Source organism: Phalacrocorax aristotelis, chromosome 19, assembly GCF_949628215.1.
Source record: "Phalacrocorax aristotelis chromosome 19, bGulAri2.1, whole genome shotgun sequence".
In the NCBI taxonomy this organism is placed as follows: Eukaryota; Metazoa; Chordata; class Aves; order Suliformes; family Phalacrocoracidae; genus Phalacrocorax; species Phalacrocorax aristotelis.
In genome coordinates this window covers 1,377,148-1,384,862 of record NC_134294.1, presented here as the reverse complement: position 1 = coordinate 1,384,862, position 7,715 = coordinate 1,377,148, and positions in this window count along the sequence as shown.

The window sequence follows — 7,715 nt, the reverse complement described above, 5'->3', positions numbered from 1 at the left end:
GTTTGGAACGTTGCCGCGTCGCGTCTTTCCTCCGGCTTCTCGCTTCGTTCCCCCTGCCGCCCTTCGCGATTTCTCTGCCTTCGTATTCCCTCACCTTATTCGTCACGCCCGTCACTCGCATTAGCTGTGTAATTCACTGCCTGCCTCAATTACATTAGTCCCAGCGCTTAGATCTAGCTGCAAGCTGGGAGTTTTCTGTCAAAACGCACTTAACAAGTTCTCACTTGTGGGAAGGATCCATTTTCTGGTGCTCCTTGCTGTCTTTCAGGCAGCTTTACCTGTGCCTCAGCTGCCTGAGGTGAGGATTACTGCAAGGAGGAGCAGAGGCATGACCCACACTGGTATTCTCACCGTCATCGTTATTTCAGGTCTGTGCAGGGTATGCCGAGAGGTAACAGAAGGATACCTCTAGCAATGCTCTTGCTCCAAGTTTGTTGCTTTATTTTTTTTGGCTAGGCCTGTGAGTAGTGGGTTTGGTTTCTTCTTCCCCCAAATCCCTGTACTTTCCTGTCACTTGAATTTAAGGTACAACTCCTCCATTCTCTTCCCTGCCTATTCTTATTTCCTTTCCCGCCACAAGTATGCTTTCTACAAGCTGTCACCAAATACACCACTGAACTTTTGACCTGTGGCCTCTTGCCCAGGCAGCTTCTTCTCTTTGTTTTCTGCACATAACCCTTACTTGTGGGCTGCCAACCTTTCTCCCCCCACCCGTGTTTTTACAATGCATTTATTTGGGCACCATGCTACCTTTTATCCCTCCTGTAGATGGGAAGCTCCTCTGTGATCGCTTATACCATTTGAAGCACTGTGGAGATGTCTCATCTCTGCCATAGTGCCTGGACTGTTTCTTGTCTAAGCTTTTTCCAACTTCTTTTTCCCCGCCCTTAGGTGGCTGCTGCAACAGTGTACTACACCCAAGACTGTCGCCTTCCAAAGACACGCTGTTGTGACCAAGGCCTGGCCTTGCTCAGTATCTTCTTCACTCCAGATTATTGCCGTGATGCTTTCCTTTCGTACAGTCCTTTGTCTCCTGCGCCGAACAGCCCTGGAAGCGCCTTAGCCAGATGGCTCCACTTTGCTGAACATTCCTGTCTTGCTTCTGAGTGCAAAACGACGACCTGTGCAGCTGCAGAAAAATATGTTATTTGGCGTTTCCCCCCTTGCGGTGCCTCTGGCAGGAGGGGAGGGATTGGAAGGTGGAGGAGAGGGGAGCGAGGGGGAAAGTGCTCCTTTACTGCCACCTTTTAAGACACCAAGAAGGAAAAGATGAAATCACTCCAGCTTCCCTCCCCTTTCTTGCTGCAAGCCTTTGTGCAAAACCCCAGCACCTGTGTTGGCTGAGCTGCAGAGCTACCCTGAGATGGAAGCAGAAGAGAAAAGCTTTTGTTGTTGCCTTCCCTGTTTTTTATCTCTAAATCCACCCCAGAGGGGAGCTGCGGGCCCTGTGCATTCCTTAACAGCCACATGCCTGCCTGACCAGAGTGGGCTCTTGAGAAAATACCACGCCGGGGGAAGGCAGCTGCATCCCGCAGCAAGATCAAACCCCGCTGCTCAATCGCCTCTCCCCTCTGCCCCCGCTTCTGGGGGGGGGCTTGTGCCATCTGTGCTCCCCTCCCTGTTCCCTCAGTGCTGCAAGCAGCAGGTGACGCTGGCAGGAACCTGTGACCTCGGCGTGAGGATGCACAGGAGGAAGGCAACGGTGCAGGACAGGGAAATCCATCGGGGAGTCTCGCTTCAGTGGGGGGCTGCTGTCAGAGTCGACTGTGAATGTGTAGAGCACTAGCATCATCTTAAAATACTTTTAATAAGTACTAAGCACTTTTAATAACCACTAAACACTTTCCGTGCCTTCCCCTCCCTCCCAGGTGCCATGCCCTGGTAGGGTTCCAACTGGTTCACAGACTTTTTTCCCTCCAAAAGACATTCAATTTTATTACCTCTTTCTGCAGCCCTAAAGCGTTTACAAGTTTGCCTCCAGCTTTGTGTTTCGACCGTCCAGCGCAGCTTGCAGTTTAAACCAGCTCATTTAGACATATGGCTGCCGTTCCCAAGGAGTAGCTGTACAAGTTGCATGTCCAGGGATGTACTGTTTCTACCCCGTATCCGGAGCAATCGGCATGGTTTTGTTCTTCTGTTAGAAACAAGAAACCGGTTGTGCTTCTGTTTTAAATACATCTGGTCACGGAAACTCCATTCAGGGCTCACAAGCCCCTCTATTAACTTTCTTACCCCACACTAACTCATATTTTCCCCATTTTGCCACATTTTTTTACTTAAAGTGAACACTTTTTTATTTAATAAGCGCCGCCCCTGTGTTGCTTCACAGCTACCTGCCACACAGAGTACAAAACACAAGATTATTATTACCTTTTTTTTATTACCCTTGTGCACCTTATACGTTGAAATCAGCTCCTGCCGCTGACGTTCTCGGCCCCGCCGGCTAAGCGAGCGCAGCGCCTTTGTCTCCAGATTCTCTTTTAATATTGACCCGCAGCTCCAAGCTTCATCTCCGATTATATTTAGGCCTTGCCTCTGGTGTCGTCACCCCAAGTTTTTGGCGAGTTCTTTCCTTTTCCATTTTTACCTCACCTTTGTGCATTTGTTTTTATAAAGACTTTCATACAGTTTCGGGCCACAGACCGCCTGGCTTAGATCTGTTGGTCCCTGAACGTGTACCTGAGGCAGGTTATTTTGGTTTGATGGCGTCGCTCGAGCAGGACCCTCGCTCCTCTGCCTTGGGGTTCCCATTCAGCCGGTGGCATGCCTGGCCGTGAGGGGACAGTTGCTGCTGTTTTCAGCTTGACCCGGTGGGTTTGCACCGGGCATGGTGCAGGGTTTAAACCACCACTGACTCAAACATTTAATAAACATGGGTGTCTCACATCCACAGTCGCTCTCCGCTTGTAGAGCCACACACAGGCTCCCAAGGGCCTTTCGCCTGCAGCCCATGAAGCCCGCAGTCCCACACGCAATTCTTGCCTTTACGCTTGAGCTCCTTTTTACTTTTGGGTTTTTTTCCCACCCCTTTCCATCTCCAGTGGAAATACAGACTTTCAGAAGAGGCGAGGCGACGTCCTTTAACCACAGTTTCCTCCTTTGTTGCTGGTTCACTCTAGCAAAGACACAGAACCGTAGAATGTCCTGAGCTGGGAGGGACCCACAAGGACCATCGAGCCCAGCTCCTGTCCCTGCACAGCACACCCCAAATTCACACCGGGTCTCTGAGGGCCTTGGCCAAGTGCTTCTGGAATATCGCCAGGCTGGTGCCGTGATGCCTCCCTGGGGAGCCTGTGCCAGGGCCCCACCACCCTCTGGGGGAAGGACCTTCCCCTAATGCCCAGCCTAACCCTCCCCTGGCACATCTCCCTGCCATTCCCTCGGGGCCTGGCGTTGGGCACCAGAGAGCAGAGACCAGCCCTGCCCCCCCTCCTCCCCTTGGGAGGGAGCTGCAGAGCGCCATGAGGGCTGCCCTCGGCCTCCTCTGCTCCAGCTGAACAAACCCAGGGACCTCAGCCACCCCTCGTACGGTTTCCCCTCTAAACCCTTCCCCAGCTCTGTGGCCTCCTCGGGACACTCTCCAGTAGCTTTATACCCTCCATGTCCTGCGGCGCCCAACGCTGCCCACAGCGCTCGGGGTGAGGCTGCCCCAGCGCGGGGCAGAGCGGGACAATCCCCCCCCCTCGCCCGGCTGCGATGCAGGGCTCGGTGCCCCCCAGGGCACGGCTGGCCCTCTGGCTGCCAGGGCACGCTGGGGGCTCTTGTTCAACTTGCCATCAGCCAGAGCCCCCAGGTCCCTGCAGAGCTGCTCCCCAGCCCCTCGCTCCCCAGCCTGTCTGTACAGCCAGGGCTGCCGTACCCCAGGGGCAAGACCCAGCGCTTGCCCTTGTTAAACTTCACACTGTTGGTGGTTGCCCAGCTCTCCGGTCTGTCCAGATCCCTCTGCAGGGCCTCTCTGCCCACAAGGGTGTCAACAGCTCCTCCCAATTTTGTGTCATCAGCAAACTTAATTAGTGTTCCTTCCAGACCTGCATCCAAGTCATTTACAAAGAGGTTAAAGACCCCAAAGGACATGACCAGTCATCACCAGATAATAATCTTTTCTCCACGCGTTTCCCGTGTCGCCCTACACCACCTCCCAGCTGATATCTGTTGCTGCCCCTCTCCAGCTACCCTTAAGGCTAAGTGGAAATGACGGCTCCCCTAAGGCAAGGAGAAGCTGAAGGCCACCAGCTTGGCGTTTCACCCTGGGACAACACACCTCTCCCAAAGCCGCATGTCCCCACTGTTAACGTCTGGCAGCAGGAATCTGCTAAATTCCTTTGCTCTCTGAGCCAAACACCATTTCAGATTAAAATCGGTTAGTAGCAGGCTGCAGCACGGAGCACGCAGCAGCCGCTCGCCTCGCCCGGGCAGGTAATAACTTACTGTGAGTAACGCCGCCCGCCTGGGATGCTTCTGCAGCCGCAAAATGCTCATTTTTGGCTGCCGCGCGTGCACCGTACACCCCTGCAATCAGCAGCACGCCCAGTGCATGCAGCAGCCTGGCTGGACTCGGGCCTCTGCGCCGGTCCTGCAGCCGTGAGGGAGCAGCGCCATGCCAGCGAGCCTTGCTGCGAAGGCAGAAAACCCTCGGGTTGAGCAGGAATTTGAAGCGTTTTTGGCAATGGCTCTTGCTTGAAGCATACGGTCAGCTCTAGTGCTGGCTCGCTCGCTTCTCTGTGGGAAATCACGTCGATTGGCTTTTCTTCGAGATGTCTCAGCCGCAGCTCAGGCTCCTGCTCAAAACATCCACCCTGCAGAGCGCTGAAGAGGCCGAGTGCCCGCTCCCTCCTCAGGCCAGCCACTCTTGGTGAAGTTCGCCGTTTCCCAGCACAACTGGCTCACCAAATGGGAGGTGGCCAGGACCGACAGATTATTCACTTTAGGCTGTCTTTAACAGCACAGAGCATTTAGACCAGATGCCATTTCAGAAGAGCTTATTCTGCAACACTGAAATGACCAATTTTCCTTCACGGGTGAGACCTGAAGGTACCAGCTGCATCCGCTGAGATGATCTTTTTAGCTCCCTTCCAGCTGTTCTCTGCAATGTGGTCATTAAACACTTCTAACAGTCCTCTGCTCCACGTTAGTTCTGTACCCTGCGAGCTTCGTAAAACTCTGCTTTGTGACAGTATCTGCTTAAACCTTGCAGGGGGCTGCAACGAGGCAACCAAGTGTGCCAGAGCCAGGCTTTACTGTTCTCCCCGCTCGCTCAGTAACACAAGGCTTTCCCAGCTGAACACATCGAATGCTGTCCCCAGGCCCCCTCTCCCCTTCCCAATTTGCAACCACGGCACAACCATCCCGGCAGCTGGGGCAGCAACTGCACGCTTGGACACATTCCCCTTTGGAAAGCGCTGAATGGAGCGGGAGCTGGTTTTATTTCTGTTGCCATTTCAGCACAGTTTAGCAGCTGAAAACGAGGAAGAGAAACCGGTGCCACATGAGCAAAGCTTTCCACACCCCACCATCAGGCATCCCTACAGCAGCATTTCAATAAGCAAGAGTTATTTCAGCCAACCACAGTTCCATGACGGTTACCTGCAGGTGGCAAGCAGAGCCCCTTGGAAAACATAAGGGTAGACAGCTTCTAGCGAAGTTCCCTCGGATATCGGCAGGGATTTAGTCGTGCTGCTGGAAGCTGAGGGGACGAATCGATCTCTCGCTGCGGTTGCTTGCCCATCGCCGTGGTTTTCCTGCAACGGCTCCTCGCGGGGTATCTATCCTCAGAGCTGGGCTGGGAGACGGGCGGCCAAGCAGGACCAAGCAGGACACCTCCTCATGCCCAGCCTCCATCCTGTGGTTGTTGCAGCTTGCACATGGCCCCCAGGCCACGTCAAACCGTTGCTTGGCGTTTCCATCAGCTCGTGGTGTCTCGTGCAAGCCTCCGGGTAGGCACCTTATTAAAAGAAAGTGGCGTGCGAAGAGGTCGCGCTCCTGCTGATGCTGCTTGGCTGCAGGTGCCGCTCAGTTGGCCTAGGATCAGGGAGCAGCAGAGGGCCAACACCTTCCGAAGAGCAGAAAGACCAAATTCCCTCTGCCAGACTGACTGCGTGACGCGGGAGCTCAGAGCACCTGCCAGCCTGAACGCCTCCTGACGCCTTCACCCCCACGTAGCGCACGGCAGCCCTGACCAAACTCCTACCACACAGCATCTCACCACCATCACATACCGACCCGCAGCCAAGGGACTTCAGTGCCTTGAGGCTGGTGGTAGCCATTTCCCTGGCGCAGTCCTCAGGGAAGGCGGAGGTGTTGGATCTAAGGGCATCAGAGCGCTCTGGGGGGCGTCCGATTTTTAGCTTACCACCCCTGGAGCTAAACCCTTTTGCATCTGTAAAATATATCAAGCGAGTGGCGCCAGGGGCATGGTTGTAACAGCTTTTCTGCTCTGCAGCGAACGCTTCTGACAAGGCAACCAGCTCCAGGTCCCTTCGTCTGTAAAAACGACTCACGCTGGAATGGAACGCAGCAGGAACGATCACAGCCACCCCTTTTGGCAACAAGATGCTGACATCTGCAATTGGTTTTAAACGTTTTCAGGATGCTCAGCGAGTTAACGGGAATTTTTAGAGGCCCTGTTCTTCCTTTACCAGAAAAAATGGTCCACAGGGTTGGAACCAAAAGCTCTGTGAGTCACAGGAATGCAGCAACAGCCAGTGTAAGTCACTAGTGGCTTAAACCCGCCTCACGGACACTAAAAGCCATCTCTGCAGAGGATCCCCTTCTCCTGAGCCTCCTCTGCCACATCGCCTCTTTGGCGACCAGCTCCTGCACCAGGGAGCGCTGATCCCGGCCCAGAAGGTTTTTCCACAGACCAAGGTCTGCTCCTGGACCCGAGGCTTCTTGAGGAAATGAGGTTAGCACCCAAACACGTTAACACAAGCAGACAGAGCGTCTGCTATCGGTGTAATTCCCTGACCTTGTTCACAGAAATGGCCGATCCATTTCTGAAAAGACTTTCCTAGAAAAAAACCAGCCTTAGGCAGACACCCGGCCTGGAAATTTGCTGTTTGACTTCTTCAGGTTTGGGGAAATTTTCAGCAATAAGCGGGGACACAAGCGATGCATCTGCTCCTCCTTGCCCGTGCCTTTGATAGCGTGCAGGCAGCCTTGGCTCCCAGCAGTGGAAATGGCTTCTAATGCAGCTCTTTCCTGCCGAGCTGCATTAACTCCCTGCCGTGTTCATGAGCCTGCCCAGAGGATGTGCTTAAAGGCCTGACAGGACCAAAACTGGGAAGAAAAAAAATCCAACACACCCAAACCTTTAGTATCCTTGGGGGAATTTGCTGTCCTCCCTGCTTAGGCTTTGCTGTAGTTACCCAGGGGTGACCACAGCTCACCTTGCCTCACTCAGGTAAAATGAAGCTCCCACAAATCCTGCGAGAACCTCTTTTTATTAATTACCCCCTTTTCTGTTTCACCAATCTCAGGTTTTTTTTGTATTTGAATACCCTTCAGGAGAAGACATGTTGCAAAGATCATCTGGGACCATGGGCTGCATCCTGAGGAGCCACAACTGCCCGTTGAGCTAGAAGGGGACCGAAAAACCACTGCATCTTGGTGCAGCTGCAGGTAAGCAAGCGGCACGGGGCAAACAGCGCAAGGAGAGCAGAGGCAGCCGTTTTGGGCCAAGACCGGTGTCGGATACGCTCCTTGCGGTGACATTTGTG